This window comes from Phyllostomus hastatus, unplaced genomic scaffold, assembly GCF_019186645.2.
Source record: "Phyllostomus hastatus isolate PE091 unplaced genomic scaffold, TTU_PhHast_1.1 phas_contig_62, whole genome shotgun sequence".
Taxonomy (NCBI): Eukaryota; Metazoa; Chordata; class Mammalia; order Chiroptera; family Phyllostomidae; genus Phyllostomus; species Phyllostomus hastatus.
The window spans coordinates 20,264,111-20,281,514 of NW_025333921.1; the positions used below are offsets into that span (position 1 = coordinate 20,264,111).

The following is a 17,404-nucleotide window of genomic DNA, read 5'->3' on the forward strand; positions in this document are numbered from 1 at the left end:
CGGATAATGGAACATTACTCAGTGCTAGAAAAAATGAGTTATCAGGCCATGAAAAGACATGGAGGAACCTTAAATGCATATTACTAAATGAATGCAACCAACTTGAAAAGTCTACAAACTGTATGATTCCAACCTGGATAAGGTAAAACTATGGAGATATTAAAAAGTTGCCAGTGGTTTGAGAGAAGGTGGGGGTAAACAGGCAGAACAAAAAGGATTCATAGGGCAGTGAAACTATTCTGAAAGATACTAGAATGGTAAATACATGTCATGTATTTGTAAAACACCACAGAATGGGGGCGGGTATTTGTAATACCCCACAGTATTACAGTACATCAAAAGTAAATCCTACTGTAAACTATGACTTTGGGTAGTGGTATGTGTCAATGTAGGCTTATTGATTGTAAAAAATGTACTGCTCTGATAGGAGATGTTGATAGTGTGCATGCATAAACAGGGGATATATGGGAACTCACTGTAATTTGTGCTTGATTTTGCTCTAAACTTAAAACTAATCTAAAAAATGTGTTAATTAAAAAATTAGCATATACAGCATATTTAATATAATTACATGATTTATTATAATATACACTGGATATAAACAGCTTTAGAAATGAATACAACTAATTTGATATACACAAAATTTAACCGAAGTGAGTGCAAGTACAAATGCTGACTAGAGAGTAATCTACATTTTGCTAAAAGCATTCAGCAGGCTATAGTCATTAATTGTATGTTTTACAGAGGGAATAAGAACACTGGCTAATCCCACCAGCCAGTTAACTGGGGTTCATTTAAGTGAAATTCAGTTAAGAATCTTTTGCCATAGGATTTGATGAGAGAGAAAAAGATAAGGATAGGTATTTGGGAAAATTGGGTACTTACACTTTGGGGGAGGTGAGGATAAAACAGTGTAGATACAGTACAAACTTAGGGTTGCTTCAAGAGAAGTGCATAAAAAGGTGTGTGTCTGGGTGTGGGGTGGGCAGAAAATATAGCTGTTCCTAAAATCTAGAGCCCAGGTTTTTATAACTAGGGCAACTGTTGACTTTAAAAACGTTGGTAAAGTTAGGAACTAAGTAACAGGAAAACAGATTCATTCATTCAACAAGTGTTGGGGACCACCCTGCCTGGTCTCAGGAAGTTGTAACTCCCTGTGACTTAAGCTGAGTGAAAGACCTCCGGACCAGAAGCCACTAAGGAGACAAAACTTATTCCCCTGGCATGAATGCTGACTGTTCTGTGTCTGGCCTCCTAGGCTTGATCAGTTAGCCAATGATGGGTAAGATTTCCCATGGGGGGAATCGCCTAAGACATGCATGATCATGAGGCCTCAGGGAAGAGACTTGGGGCTGGGGAAATGAAGGAGTGATGGACATCAACCCCTGCCCCCTCCACTTTGTCAAAGTCTGAGTCCTTGTTCTTAGATGTGAGAAATCCAAGTCTCCTGGCTGCTTTTGTCTCCTCTGGCCAACTCAGGCCTGCAGAAATAGGGGCGGTGCGGCCCAGACCAGAGATGGTGGACCCCCGGGGTAATCAGGCCTGGGACATAGAATGTGCAAGATCCCGTGAGATCTGTTTGCTGGAGGATGTTATTAGATTAGAATTTGAAGGCACAGACAGGAAACCCAAACTAGCCCTTTGAACCCTGTAGTCCTTTCAAATGATAAAACTCCAAACTTTGCCCAAAATCACAGTGGGAGTTCTGTCAGCATCTTTGAAAGTCACCTATTTCTTTTGATCTTTTCTGCCAGACTGTGAATCCACAAATTGTGTCTATTTTAATAAGAAACCTGCTTGGGTGAAAGAACGAGGCACTCTCCACTGGAGAGAGTGGCCGTTCCATCCCTGCTTCCCCACAGGACCTGGTTGTCTCTGTGTATGTTTTTCTCGTGTTTCGACAAGCCATCCGCAGCATTCCGTGATCACTGCAGGCCAGTGAGCACATGACAGCTGGTGCCTAGACGTGGGGCTCGAGGAATTGGGACCACTTCGACCCAGAGGCTATGAGCCATGGCTGTGGACGGCACACAAACTCAGGTGGTGGATCTTGTGTGTTTTTCTCATGTTTCGACGAGCATCCGCAGCAGGGATTGATACTGCTGGCCAGTATCTGCCACAAACAAGTTATTTATTGAGTATCTAACATTCTAGGAACTTTCTATATACTGGGGATCCTCAGTGACTATAACAAAAATCCTACTCTCACAGCTCAGTGTACTGGGACAGACAGAAAAACAAAGTAAAATAAGTAAAATGAATGTTATATAGTAAAAAGTACAAAGAAAAAAAAAAGCAAAGAGAGAGGCCATAAAGAGTATGTCTGGAATTTTATTTAGAGGCCAGAAAAGGCTTCACTGAGAACTGAAGATGATGAAGAGAGAACTATACATCCATGTGAGGAGTAAGTGGGCCAGTGCAAAGGAGTCAAGTTGACCCTTGAACAACATGGGTTTAAACTGCAGAGGTCCACTTACATAGGGTGTGTGTGTGTAAATACTGTAAATGTGTTTTCTCTTTCTTGTGATTTCCTTAATAACATTTTGCTTAGCTGACATTATTATAAGAACATAGTACATAATACATATAACACCCCTATGTTGTTCAAAGGTCAACTGTATACTTGGTGTGATCGAAGGAGGCAAATGTGGGTAGACTGAACTAGAAGCAAAAATAGTTGACACCCTACTGTTCAAGTAGGGGGCCAAACCATATCAGTTTGGGCACTGAGAAAGAAGATACCTATAAAGAAGGGTTCCTGGTGGCTTAACTGAGCTCAATATTAAAAGAGCAGAGCCTGACAGTCATTTCTACACAGGGTCTTCTTATGCAAACTGCACTTCAGGGAGAAGCCTGCACTGAACTACCTGCCTCTGCACTGTTTCTGTCATCTGAGCCAGCCTTTATAAAGGATTTCCTGGAATTCTATTTCCACCAATAAGACTGAGGTTTTCCACATCCAACCAGGGTTTCACAGCAGTTACCAGAGACAGCTAGATATTAATAAAGAAAAAAGAGCAAAGGTAATTAGACATTGAGTTTAACAAACTGGGGAGCATGAGCCTATTTGCTTCACCAGGAAGCTAGTGCTTTATATCTCAGGGGATTATAGCGTTGCTCAGCCAAGGGAATTAACACTCCTCCCTTCTGTCCTCTGGTACCACGTTGCTGGAGTCACAGGAGGAGGCATTTGACCAAAGAGGCCTATCAGTCTAAGGGGTGAGCCTATCAAAAGCCTGCAAAAGCTTAGGAAGTTGACTGGTTCTTTTGAAAAGCACCTGGTCCATCTCAAACCCAAGCTAACATAGTCTCAGGGAAACAAAGAAGCATCTCTTTCTTTCTCTCTCATGCTTGTGGAGACACACTCGCCCCATTTGTTTGCATTCTCTGTTTCTCTGGAGCATGTGACCCCATGGGTCTAGCAGCTACCAGGGCCCAGCCAAACTGTATAGCTTACAAAAGAGTAAGGTTTAATAAGCAGCAGAAACTCTGTACGCTGGCTTTTGTTTTGGCCTTGGTGAGGACAAGGTTGGACTTTTTCCATGGTGGGATGGACAGAGATGGGACACTGGAAACTCAGGGATGATCTTCCACACAAATAAACCACCTTACTACACCACATTCCCCACTGTGTGGGTCCTAAGAATGCTTTCCTTGTGATTCTGTAGAAGAGCCTAATTTCCACGAACACCACAGCTATACTCCCATTAACATCTTCATCAACCAATCAGAGCAGCTCCATTCTGACCAATCAGAAAAGTGCTTTTTGGACCAATGAAACTGTGAAGATTTGGAGTCCTTACTTGCATGAGGATGGACCAATCAGGAACCAGGTGCAGGACTTCTGTCTATATAAATCAGCTCCCCTCTCACTGAATGCACTTTCCTTTTCCACTGAAGACTGAATCTACCTGACTGAGCTGAAATACTGAAGATGTCTCACCAGAGCACAGCAGAGCACACCAGTGGAAGCCAGAGCAAGTGGCACAGAACAGAACTCACCAGCACAGAGTAGAGTAGGCCAGTGAAAGGCAAAGCTGACTGGCACAAAGCAGAGCTGTCTCGAGAGCTGTGTCTCAAGACCTGCCCCTTGAGAGAGGTCTGGAACACAGGCCCCTGGCCCCAGGGCTGCCTTTCAGATGTACTGTTCCACAGTCCTGCTGTTTCAAAGACTTGCTGGGTCAGTTGAGCTGTTTGCACTGAATAGTTTCCTTCTTCATCACACCCCAAATTGGGTATTTGTGTTGTCACTTGAATTGGTGTCAACCAACATTGGTTGACGTAAGTCATAGTAAGATTTATGACTTTTTTAATAAAGATTTTTATTTTTTATTTTTTATTTTTAGAAAGGGAAGGGAGAAAGAGAGAGAGAAACGTCAATGTGCAGTTGCTGGGGCCCATGGCCTGCAACCCAGGCATGTGCCCTGATTGGGAATCGAACCTGTGATGCTTTAGTTCGCAGCCCACACTCAATCCACTGAGCTACATCAGCCAGGGATCAGATTTTTGACTTTTATTCTACGATGAGAAATCACTAGAAGGTTTTGAGAGGATAAGGCACAGAACCCAACATTTTTATAGGATGACTCTGGCTGTTTAGAGAACAAAATTAAGTGTGGATTGGGCCAAGGGTGGCAGTAAAGAGATCATTTGGGAATCTATTGCAATAATCCATCTGAAAGACAAAGATTACAGTGGTAGTAATGGTAGCAAGAAGTGACTATATTCTTGACATATTTTGAAGCTAGCCAATTTCTGGCTTCAAAATAACTAAAACAAATTAGGAAAAGAATATAAACTGTGGCATGCATATATTTTAACTGTAGTCTCATAACTTGCTTAGTGATAAAGGTGGGCTATATATATTGATGTGACAGCATGAAATGCTTTCTCTCTCTGATGGCTGGTGACTCCTGCTATAGATATGCTAATTAACTAGAGGAATTCTGTTGAGATTTGAGCAGCCCTCTGGGCAGCAAAGAGGTCAGGATATATGTACAAGGTAATGATTGCTTTTTAATAATTCATTGGAGTCTCCAAAAACTGGACTCAGATTAGCAGAAGTCAACAGATCAACCAAGAACTAAGAGATTGAGAAATTTCACACTCTTCTTTGGATTCCTTTCCAGGCCTATATGTCTGTGGACAGCATCCACCTCTTACCTCGCCCCTCCTCCCTTCCATTAACAATACAAGATGACAGGATTCCAGACTCTCTTAAAATGAATTTGAAGATTAGTTCTTCAATATTATTGAATTAGGCTTTCTCAATAAATAAACTTTTCCTTGCTCCAAACTTTGATCCACTGAGTATTTGCCATTCTTTCGAAGCGTCTAGCACACAGGAACTTTGGGCCTGGGACACTGACAATATACTTGCAATTTTTTGAGGTGTTCTTTTTGGAGCCACAAAAGCAATAATCCAGCCACCATTTAATGGAAATGTTTGTAATGTTTATATGTCAACCATGAACATTTGTTGAGCACCTTTACTGAGTGACCAAGATGGTGCTTCCTGTCAAGTGGTGCATAGATTTGCTTTATGGAATTTTATAGATTGTTATTCTCCTTGGTCTAGAGATACTATTCTCAAACAACAAGAAGTGGGAAGAGGCCAGAGTTAGAACAACTATAAATCTTCCATCTTTGTTTATGTTTGAAGTGAAAGTTTTACAAACTTATGAGTCATATATTTTCTAAAAAAAATAAAATATTAGTATTAGATCATTAAAAAGAACTGGGCATTGTTTGTGTTTCTTTCTGAACAATATGATCACTGTGTGTGCATTACACCCCCAACCACCCCTCAATGGAACCTTAATGGAGAATTGTTACCATTAGGAAACAAAATGTGTTGTAAGAAATGCAAACAACCACAAACATCTAGAAATAGTGGTCTGTACCAGGTGTAAAGTACAGTGCTAACAGGGAAAATAAAAAATTTTCTTCTACCAAACCAAAAATGTCATTTCACAAGCAGAGTACTGCTTTTTGAAGTAACAGTCCACCCGTTTGTCTTTTCATTGGTGTCTACTGGTCCCAAGTTGCCCTTCCAACACGGCTTATTGAAGCACTGCTTTTACTATTAGTAAACAAGGAGAAGACTGCTCAAGTACAATTTTGGACCAGTGCTGGAACTGCAAATTAAAGTAATACAATAAACCTTGGCATTACTTACTTAATGTACTTTCCCAGACAATTTCCCGAGACATTGAAGTACTATAAAACAGTAAAAAAGTGGGAATGTATCAGGTAGGGGAAGAGAGGTTAACAGGTGGGGAAGAGAACACCAGAATGGGCATATACCTTTTAGGGAGCCATATTGTTACTGCAGGTACTTAGCTAGTTATCAATGAAGGAGGAAGGCAAAGGGACTCAGACATTTTTGGGCATACTCAACCAGAAAGCATAAGCCTGCTTGCTTAGCCAAGAAGCTAGAGCATCACACACTCCAGGGAATCACAGCATTGCCCTGCAAAGGGGATTAACCCTCCTTCTCCTGCCCACCAATTTTTCAATCTCTCAGTCCTCTTGCTCAAACTATGTGGCGGGGGGGCAGATAAACATGCACAATAGGGGCCAAAATGGCAACCACAAAGGCCTATCAATCTAGCTTGGGGAAAGAAGTGGTAGATTGGGAGACAGATTAACAGAAACCTGCAAAAGCTTGGGAGGTTAATGGTTAATTTGAAAACAACCAATTTTCAGGCATTTGGGATGCCTGGTCCATCCCAAACCCAAGAAAATATAACTCAGCTTAACAAAGCAGCTCTCTCTCTTTTGCTTGGGAACATGCCCTTGCCTGTTTGTTCCTGCATTCTCTTCCTAGAGACCATGTGGGTCTAGGAGCTGTGCACACTCCAAACACAGGCTGCTCTAGGCAGGAGGCTGGGCACAGCAGAGCAGCCTGGAACACCACTAAGCTACCTGGATGGGGATTGAAACTGCTTAGCAGCTACTTGTGTACTCCAATGGATGAAGCTTTAATTTAATATAAAACAGAAACTCTGGACAATGGCCTTTGTTTTGGCCATGGCTGGACTTTTCCATGGCAGGAGGGATGAAGATGGGATACAGAGGCAGTTTTCTATTTCCACCCAAATAAATCTTGCCACACCACAATCTCCCCTGTGTGAAATGCTTCTTCTCTTGATCCTGTGAAAAAGCCCTGCTTCCACCAGCAACATTATGACATACAAAAAAGTATTTTCAATGACAGTCAATGGCTTGACCAACAAGTTAGTTTTTTTCCCATAAGATGGCTTCAGTAGCATTTACTTCTCATAAACTTCATTTGAAATAATTCTGTTAGATTAGATTGTGACAGCTGTCATATCAATGTGCATTTAAGAAAATTTTCAAAATTGGTGAATTTTTGTGGAGCCATTTTAATATTGAAGATGGAAAAAACTATGTAACAGTTTTGGCATGCTATGCTTTATTATTTCAAGATAGGTAAAAATACAACTGCACCTCAAAAAAAAGATTTATGCAGTGTATGGAGAAGGTGCTGTAAATGATCGAACATGTCCAAATTGGTTTGTGAAGCTTCATGCTGCAGATTTCTTGTTGGACGATACTCTATGGTGGGGAGACCAGCTGAAGTTGAAAGTAATCAAATCAAGACATTAATTGCGAATAATCAACGTTATACCATGCGGGAGATAGCTGACATACTCAAAATATCCAAATCAATAAGGTTATTGGTGAAAACTTAAATTGTATCTTATTTTATGGAAACAATTAAATGGACATTTTGGCCAACACAATGTAATCTAAGGCATTTTATGTTTATCAAGAGGAAAAATGGGTATTAAATGGAGCTGAAAAACTGCTTTTTATAGTGTATCATACATCACTGGGTGAGACATCAAACACTAGTAAATAAGATTGACAAGAAATTCTTATCATTTTACATTTCATAACCTAGTGGGGGAACAGATGTATAAACAGTAAAAAATGTAAAGGGTGTAGTCACTGAGTTATGTAAATATATTTATTTATTTAAACATGAGAAAGACAGGAAAGAGACAGAGGTGAACTAAACATGTTAGATAGGACAAGGGTCTCAAGGTCTGGGCAGCTCTTACTAAATGTTATTCTTGCTAAATGTTAAAATGCAGACCAGCTGTAAACAGGATGACCTTGACTTGACCTCCACCAGATAAATGTGGCCAACTGCAAAGAAGAAATCAATGTGTAATTGTATCGGAAATGGCTAAGCCTTTCCAGAAGATAGAGCTTTGGATACGAATCCCATCTCCTTTACATGCTACAAGTGAATAAAACTACCTTGTGACAACCACTGTCTTGGTCTTGAATACAGCACCCTAAGATAGAGAAATCCCTAAGTTCTCTTAACAGATGAGGTAACCAGCTAATTGCTAATTATCACCATAAAGTCACAGATGCATTGGAAATGTGAAGGAAACAATATACCAGCTGACTAAACACCTGAGAAAGAACACTTTGCTCAGGATAATTACATGTTTGAAATCCAGACTGATGTCAAAGAGGTAAATAGGATTCCCTTCTAGTTCTAAAACAAAAAGACTAAAGTCAGACCTGAGGAATGCAATATATGGGAAAGCAGAAGAAATAAATATCCCTAGTCTCTTGACACAAAACGAACTATGTTACAACCCTAGAGCAAGGGTCCTTACTGTTTCAAGGAACATTGCTCTTCTACTTATATTTTATGCTTTTTTACAGCTCAAACTTGCAGCTGCAAAACAACACTGCAAAGAGAAGATGGAAAGAATGTTCCTTTCTGTTAGAGGCAATAACTCCCAAATCTTTTATCCTTTCAAAGATGGTTAATATTGTAATATTATAGGTTTTGAGAAGGAAAATCAGAGATCATTTATAAAAACTGCAGTGTAATAAAAGGAAATAGGTCCTACAAAAATGTGCTTAACTTTAATCAACTAACTTACAAATTAAATTCTCTGCATAGGAAGAATTCCTAAAATACAGTTTTGGGTAGTAGGAAATTTTTCTTCAGCTAAAAGTTGACGACGAAAACAAAAAATAGTTCACACACACAAAACTTCAGTCATTCGGAGGAAAAGCAGTTAATAGTCTTCACTATTTTGAACAACACAATGAAATTCAGTTTTTCTCACAAAACTAACAGGCACAACTGCAATGTGCTTAACAGAACAGTTTTAAACTGTCAACTGATGGTTGGTCATTGGCGCCAATTCAAACACCAACAGGAGTCCCCAGTTTGGCGTGTGGTGAAGAAGGAAACTTTATTCTGTGCAAAGTATCTCAATTCTGATACAGCAGGGCTCTGAAAACAGGATGGTGGTGAGACTGAGGCAGCCCTGGTTCCAGACCCCCTAGCTCTGCTCTACTCTGCCCCAGTCTGCCTCTCTGCTACAGCCACAGTGCTCTACTCTGCTCAGGAAAGACGAGCCAGGGAAAGTCTTCAGTCTTCAATGGAAAGGGAAAGGGAACTCCCAGAGCTGGAGGGGACCTCGCTTATACATACAGAAGTTCCTGCATCTGGTCTCTGATTGGTCAGTCCTCATGCAAATGAGGACTCCAAATCCTCCCCCCTTTTTTTATTGGTCCAAAAGACACTTACACGATTGGTAAGAATGGAGGTGCTTTGATTGGTTGGTGAGGATGTTGATGGTGATATAGCTATGCAGCTCCAATTGGATGGGGAAAGCCTCAGTCCTATTGATTGAAATAGGATTCCAGGAACTCCTTTACAATGGCTAGCTCAGATCCCAGAAACAAAATGCAGGCAGGCACTTTGGTGAAGTGGCTGGGAGTTCAGTTGCACAGACTGGTTGTTCAGTGTAGGCTTCTCCCTTAAGTGCTGCTTGCATGAGAGGCCTCTATGTAGAAAAAAAGCTGCTAGTTTTTTTTTGTTTTTTTTTTTAATGTGAGCACAGTTAACAACCAGGAGCCCTTACTGGTACTTTTTAGTAGGTATGTTCTTTCTCTGGGTTCATAAAACACTAAAAGAGAAGAAATGTAAAAGCGAGGGTCATTATCACTTTGACTAAACTTAGCTTTAAATCCTAGCTCTATGAGACATCTTTCTCTCTATGTATAAACATACCCTTTAGGGAACTGGGTCTTTCTCTCAATAATCAGCAACTGTGAAGGCAGCTGAAGACAGTAGCCCAGAATGGTCACAGGGTCTGGACCTCTGGCAGGCACAAGATAACATCTTAAGTTAATGTTTAAGTTCCTGAGTCCAAACATGGACTGCCCACCTGCCCACCTTCCCAAACAGAAGAACACCAGAAAAGACATCAGAACTGTTCTTAAGACTTGATGATTTACTACTGTTACCTTACTTTACCTCTAATCAACAAGCTCCCAGCACGACCCTGAACCCCTAACCCCTGGTGTCTTGTAACCTACATAACATAGAGGAGTTTGAGCATTAGCTTCCTATTCTCCTGAATGGAGCGACTCATAAAATATAGCCAATCTTTCTCCCCTGCAGTTCTTGGTGTCTAGTGTCTGGATCTGTTAGTGTTGGGTAGATAATGTTGGGTAGTTCTGTTCTGTTACTAATGTAAAACTCAAATTTATTTTGGCATATTTTGGTTTAGAATCCTAAAGCTGACAATGTTCAAGACTTCAGAAAATAAACCAACTCACAGAATTCAAATCTGGCATAGTGAAAGCTCTAGAGAAGCATAGAGAATAGAATAGAAAACATAGAGAAGACCAGTTTCCTAGGAACATGTTTCCTTTAAATACCCTATCCAATATGATAAAGCTGGCCCTTTATACACAGAGCCTCCAGGCTCTTACCTTAACAAGGCAACTCTCATCTAATACTTAGATGTTATTTTCCTTCCTAGTATATAAGCTACTAGTTTTGTTTCCTTTGTTTTCAGATGAAAATAAAAACAAGTTTAAAATCATGTAACACTAACTAGGAGAAATCATACTAATTAAATCACTTCAAGATTTTTGGTGTTTGGTATATTTACTAAAATCTAGTAATGCTTTTAATTCCAGAGTTTCCCATTGCTGTTCAAAGGCTCACTTGGTTCAGCAAAGCAGGACTAGGTCCCAGGGAATAAGAATTTTCAGAATCACTTGTTTTGTCTTCTTTCTGCATTAAATATATTCATTTGCCTGTTAGCAAGTACTTCTATTGAGAACAGAAATCTACTACAGTACTATTTAGAGGCATTATATGATCATTGTCTTTTAATATGCTCATATGTAAAATGGTGCTGATACCTCCCCTATTTAACACAAAAAAACATTGTGAGACTCAAATATTAACACCTTTTTAAAAATATATTTTATCGATTATGCCATTATTGTTATCCCAGTTTTTCACCGTTTTACTCCCTCCATCTGGTAATCCCCATTCCCTCCAGCAATCCCCTTCCCCACTTTAGCACAGTCCATGAGTCATGCATATAAGCTCTTTGGCTACTCCATTTCCTATACTGTTCTTAACATTCCCGTCTATTCTGTATGTATCAATTTGTACTTCTTAATCTGTATACCTTTTCCCCCATGCTCCCCTTTCCCCCTCCCAACTGATAAACCTCCAACTGATCTCCATATCTATGATTCTGTTTCTGTTCTGCTTGTTTGCTTAGTTTTTCACATGCAGTTGTTGATAGCTATGAATTTATTGCCATTTTAATGGTCATAGTTTTGATTTTCTTATTCTTAAATGAGTCCCTTTAACATTTCATATTATAATGGCTTGGTGATGATGTACTCCTTTAGCTCTACCTTCTCTGTGAAGCACTTTATCTGCCCTTCAATTATAAATGATAGCTTTGGTGGATAAAGTTTTCTTTTTATTATTTTCTAAATAAGTTTTGAATGTATTGCTTTTTCTCTTCTTCCAGCACTCCTATGATTTGAATGTTCATACATTTGAAGTTATAGCAGAGGCTCCTTAGCCTATCCTTGTTTTTTGGATTCTTTTTTCTTCTTGCTGTTGTGATTGAATGTTTTTTAATTCCTTATGTTCTAAATCATTGATTTGATTTTCAGGTTTATCCATTCCACTATTAGTTCCCTGTAAATTTTATTCACTTAGTGTAACCCTCACTTCTGCCTGGGTCTTTTTTATGCTGTTGAAGTACCCAATGAGTTCCTTGAGCATCCTAATAAGCAGTGTTTTGAACTCCATCTCTATTTTGTCTAGTTCTTTTTCTAGAGTCTTGTTCAGTTCTTTCATCTAGGCAATATTTGTCTCCTCATTCTGGCAGCCTTGGTGTTTGTTTCTATGTGTTTATTAGGTATAACTGCTTTGACTCCCTGTCTTAGTAGTGCTGTTATTGCAGAAAAGCTCACTAGTAAATTGAATGGGGTAATCCAGTGTGAACTGGATTAGGTAATCACCAGGGTGGGGCAACCCATGTAAACGAGGTTGGTGGAGTCTCCAATATGGTGTAGCCACTCTGTGACTGTGTGTGTGGAAGGCTCAGAAACAGGATAATGCTGTTGCCTGGCCTCTGGAGTTTTCTCTGGGAGGAAGCTGTCCCTGGCACTTGCGCTGATGCCAGATACATTAATTTCCCCTATATGCCACAGGTACCCTTCCAGCTGCTGTCCCAGGGTTGATGTTAAGAGGGAGCAACTCTGTGAAAGTCCCATGTTCATTGTAGGTCCTTAAGAAGGGACTCCTGAGAATCCCATAGTTTATTCTGCTACACCAACCCTCCCACTGGCTTTTACAGCCAGAAGTTATGGGGACTTATCTTTCTGGTACTGGAAACCTGGGTTGGGTGGTCTGGTTGGGGTTGGGATCCTTTGCTCCTGAGGTATCCCTCCCAACTATTATTCACCATACATGGCTACAGGACATCCTGTTCCACGTCTCCATGCCTCTTCATGCATCTTTGCCCCTCGTACCTGTCTGAATGAATGTGACTTCTTTGAATTCCTTGGTTGTCAAACTTCCATACAGCTCGATTTTCTGATGACTCCGGGTGACATTAATTTTGTAGTCTAGTTGTAACTGTTGCTCTGGTCTTATGAGGAGGGGGGCTGTGTTTTCCTATGCCTCCATCTTGACCAAAGTCCCTCAAATGAGTATCTCTTTATGTTAATTTGCAAACAAAAGAATAGGAAAGCTTTCTTTTACTATGTTACAAAATTTTCATTAAAATATTTATGAAAAAGCATAGTATACAGATTATATTAAAAATTAGTGGTATAAGAAAAATATTTTGAAAGGATAAACACCGACAATGCTCAATGTCATTATGTTAAGGTGGTAGAATTATGAGTAATTACCTTCCAACCTTAAATTACCAAATGTTCAGTAATATGGTTAGGTTACTTAAAAGAAAGAGCAACGTACCATCAAGAATCACAAACTTTCTAAATTTTAATTTAACATGCAATACATGAATAACTGTTATCAAAACACTATTTTGACTACAGAGCTAAAATCCCCTTTGACTAGACTCTCCTTACTCCCCTATCTAAGAAGTATGCCTTTAGAGGCATTTCTATCTTATTGTTGAAAGGAGCCTTAGAGATAATTCCTAGTGATATATTCATTCTCTCTCTTACTACTTTCTCAACTCAGAATTATCCTTACAGGGCAAAGAAGAGTAAACATATATAGCAGGAATGAAACCAGAAAAATCGCTGATCGTGCTGCTTGTCACTATCGGAATGAATACATGGAGACAAGCAGTGATCTTTATATTCACTTTATTCAGATGCCAGTGATCCTAGAAGACGGTGGATTATGTAGACTAAAGACCAACTTAACATCTCCTCTCAAATGACCTTTTTATGAGAAGAAAAAGGTAAGTGAACATTTTGAAGAAAAGCAGGTGGGAGTTGCAGTCAGCAGCAATTTTACCAGTATTTCTTTATCCACTGATCAACAATTCTTTATCTGTGTTGTGAACTTTCCCTCCCTGGAACACAATGACTCAACACCAATTTCTCGCTCCTTCTCTTCTCCTCCTGGCACCCCTATGATGTGAATGATGGATCTGTTGAAGCTACCCCAGAGGCTGTTTATACTATCGTCATATTTTTGGATTCTTTGTTTCTTCTTGTTGTGCTGCGTGGTTGTTTTTTGGCTTCCTTATGTTCCATATCATTGATTTGATTCTCAGCTTTACTGTTGTTTCTGTACTGTTGTTTCCCTATAACTTGTTCTTTATTTCAATTAGTGAATCCTTCATCTCTGACTGGATCTTTTTTATGCTGTTGAGGTTCTCATTAAGTTCATTGAGCATCCTTGTAAACAGCGTTTTGAACTCTGCATCTCATAGATTGCTTATCTCCATTTTGTTTAGCTCTTGTTCTGGAGTTTTGATCTGTTCTTTCATTTGGGCTATGTTTGTTTGTCTCCTCATTTTGGAAGCCTCCGTGTGTTTGTTTCTGTGTATTAGGTAGAGTTGCTTTGACTCCGTGTCTTGGTAGTGTGCCCTAAAGTAGTAGGTGTCCTGTAGGATCCAGTGGTACAGCCTCCCCCATCACCCAAACTGGGAACTCGAGGTGCGCCCTTCGTGTGGGCTGAGTACACCCTCTTGTATTTGAGACTTGGTTGCTATTGGCAGGTCAATGGGAGGGATTTACCCAGGCCAGTCAGCTGCAAGGACTGACTGTAACTACTTACCACCAGCCTCCACTGTCAGTAGAGGATCAGCTGTGCAGGGGCAGGGTGGTGGTGCTCTGACGTGGTCTGTAGCTGTCCACTGGGTGCCCTGGTGGTGCAGACCAAGGTCAGCCCCCGGGTGCGTTTAGCCCCAGGCACCCCGCCTGAGCTGTAGAGCAATCTGAGATGGCTGCTACTTGTGCTGGGGGTTGCAGATTCCCAGGCAAAGCCAAGCTGTGAATCTAACCTGGCTGCAGCTAGGGCCCACTGAAGCCAGCTGTTGCTTGCTTGATAGCATTTAGGAGCCACGATCAGCAATTCTTACAGAAAAGCAGCTTGCATAGGGCAGAGCCTCTAGGGATCTCTAAGGTGGGTCAAACATTGTTAGCCAGGTTGATGGAGTCTCAGATACGGCACCAGCTTGCCAGCTCTGTGGGGAGAGGGTTTAGCAAAGAGACAGTGGCCTCTGCTCACCTTGATGCCAGACACTTCAGTTTCTCCCTGTATACCACTGGTGCCTTTCAAGCTGCAACCCCAGTGCTGGAGCTCAAAGGGAGTGAGTCTGAGTAGATGAGCCTGTGTGTGGGTTCTTTAAGAGGAACTATGTGGGGCTCCAGAGGTTTCTTCCACTAACTCTATCCCAGCTGGTTTTTGCAGCCAGAAGTTGTGGGCACTTATTTTCCTGGCACTAGAATCCTGGAGGACCTGGTGTGGGTCTGGGATTTGTCACTCTTGAGATATTCCTCCAGAATTTTTATCCACATGGGTGGGTACCAGCACGTCCGTGTCTGTACCCCTCCTACCAGTCTTGATGGATGTGAGTTCTTTAATTCGACACTTGTCAGACTTCCATTCAACTCGATTTCTGATGTTCCTTCCTGAGTGACGATTGTTCTATATTTTAGTTGTAATTTTGATGTGGTTGTGTGAAGAGACAATCTATGTCTCTCTATGTCACCATCTTGATTGGAATTCTCTCCCTACTGTTAGTTTTAATTACATTATTTCTAAGAGATAAGTTTCAAATGGAAGTAATCATTTTGCTGTTGAGCATGTGGAAAAAAACAGTCCTTCCACATAGTAAAAACCATCCTGCAGGCAATTTTATGTGACTGGATGCATAAGATACATTGGTGGTGGTGATTTAATTCATATCCATGTCTGCTGAAAGCATAAAACAGTTTTTAGTACAGTTGACAAAGGTTGCACACTCTCCAGCCAGGGCTATATTAGCAATTTTTAAAGAAAACATCTGCCTATCCTTCAGAGATACCACAGGTTCTCAATCATATTTATAATTTTGCAGGCTTTCCAGCAGAATATAAATACCTACAAGACATAAAGTGAAAGTTTGTTCAACGTATGTTCTTTCTGCAAGACAAAAGTCAGAGATATTTAGAACATTTTTACTAAATATGTCCAAATATTTTCATCTTTTTTGAAAGGAATAACTTCTCCATAATACAGGAGAGAATGTAAGTCACTCTTCTGAAAAGATGACCTTCAGGTCTTATTGAGGTTTGGCAGTCCATTGTTCTTCTGTTGCATTCTTAACTCTGGTGTGATGAATCCAAGGTTTTATTACTCAAGGTGATTGATGTGGTGAGGAGTACATCCCAAGGTCCAATTCACTTTTCTTCTAGTTGGCTATCTGGGGATCCTGTCTTCCAAGCACTGAGTAGAACCTTATCTACTCAGACCAAAGGAATGTATTCAGTCTCTGGGGGAAGATCTCTAATACACACAAGGTCATTATTCACAGCTAATGTCTGACTTAGATGTTGTACATAGTTCTTTACTTTCGCTTCTTGATCTAGATATATACACACAAGGTGTGTCTGGAAAAAGTCTAGCCACTGTTAATATAATGAGAACGGTTTGTGCCACACTGATGTAACCTGGCAGCTAAGAAGAGTGGACTGGAATGCACATGTTTGAACAATGACAACTTCACTCTACTAGTCAGCAGGGGATGATACCATTGAGTATGTGTATTGTGTAGTCACTGCATTCAAAATGAGCGAGTAGAGCAATGAATCTGCATCAAATTTTGTGTTAAGCTTGAAGATTCCTCTGTGGAAACTATTTGGATGACTAAGAAGACCTTTAAAGACAATGCAATGAGTGTAGCATAAATAACAGTGTGGCACAAACACTTCAAAGATAGCAAAGAATTTGTTCAAAGTGATCCATGTTCTGGAAGGCCTGCAACAAACAGAACACTTGAGAATGTTGAACGTGTACAGGCTGCAATCAACAAAGGTTGGTGACTAACAGTGCAAGAACTAGAAGCTCATCTGAGGATTCCAAAAGCTACTGTGTCCGAGATTTTTTCACAAGATCTTGGAATGAAATATGTCATGGCAATATTTGTCCCACAGCATCTGCGTATCAGAGCAGAATGAACATTGTGGTGAGGTTGCTTAAGGTTTGATTTAAACCGTTAATAATAAACTGGATTTCCCTCAGAAGGCAAGGAGATGAATTATGGGTCTATGGCTTTGATCTGGAAATGAAGGCCTGGTTGCCGCAATGGAAGCTGCCTGCTTTTCCATGCCTGCAGAAGGTGCAGCAAAATTGCAGCAAGATTAAGACCATGTTACCTGTGTTTTTTGATTGGAAAGGTGTTGTCTATCACAAGCACGCCCCTCCAGGACAAACAATTAATAAGGAGTACTAGCTCAATGTTGTTGGTTGAGACGCAATATGACTAAAATGGCCATTGCTATGGGCAACTGGTGACTGGCAACTTCATCATGAGAATGTGCCTGCTGAAGGATCTGTCTCATGCAGAGTTTTTGGTGAAACATCAAGTCACCCAGGTGACTC

At 40.5% G+C, this 17,404-nt stretch overlaps 1 protein-coding gene across 2 annotated transcripts in view; it reads right to left on the reverse strand.

Moving 5' to 3' along the window:
* The window catches only part of HMG20A (high mobility group 20A), a 98,115-nt gene that overhangs the window by 66,235 nt on the left and 14,476 nt on the right, over positions 1-17,404 (reverse strand). The window lies entirely within an intron of this gene.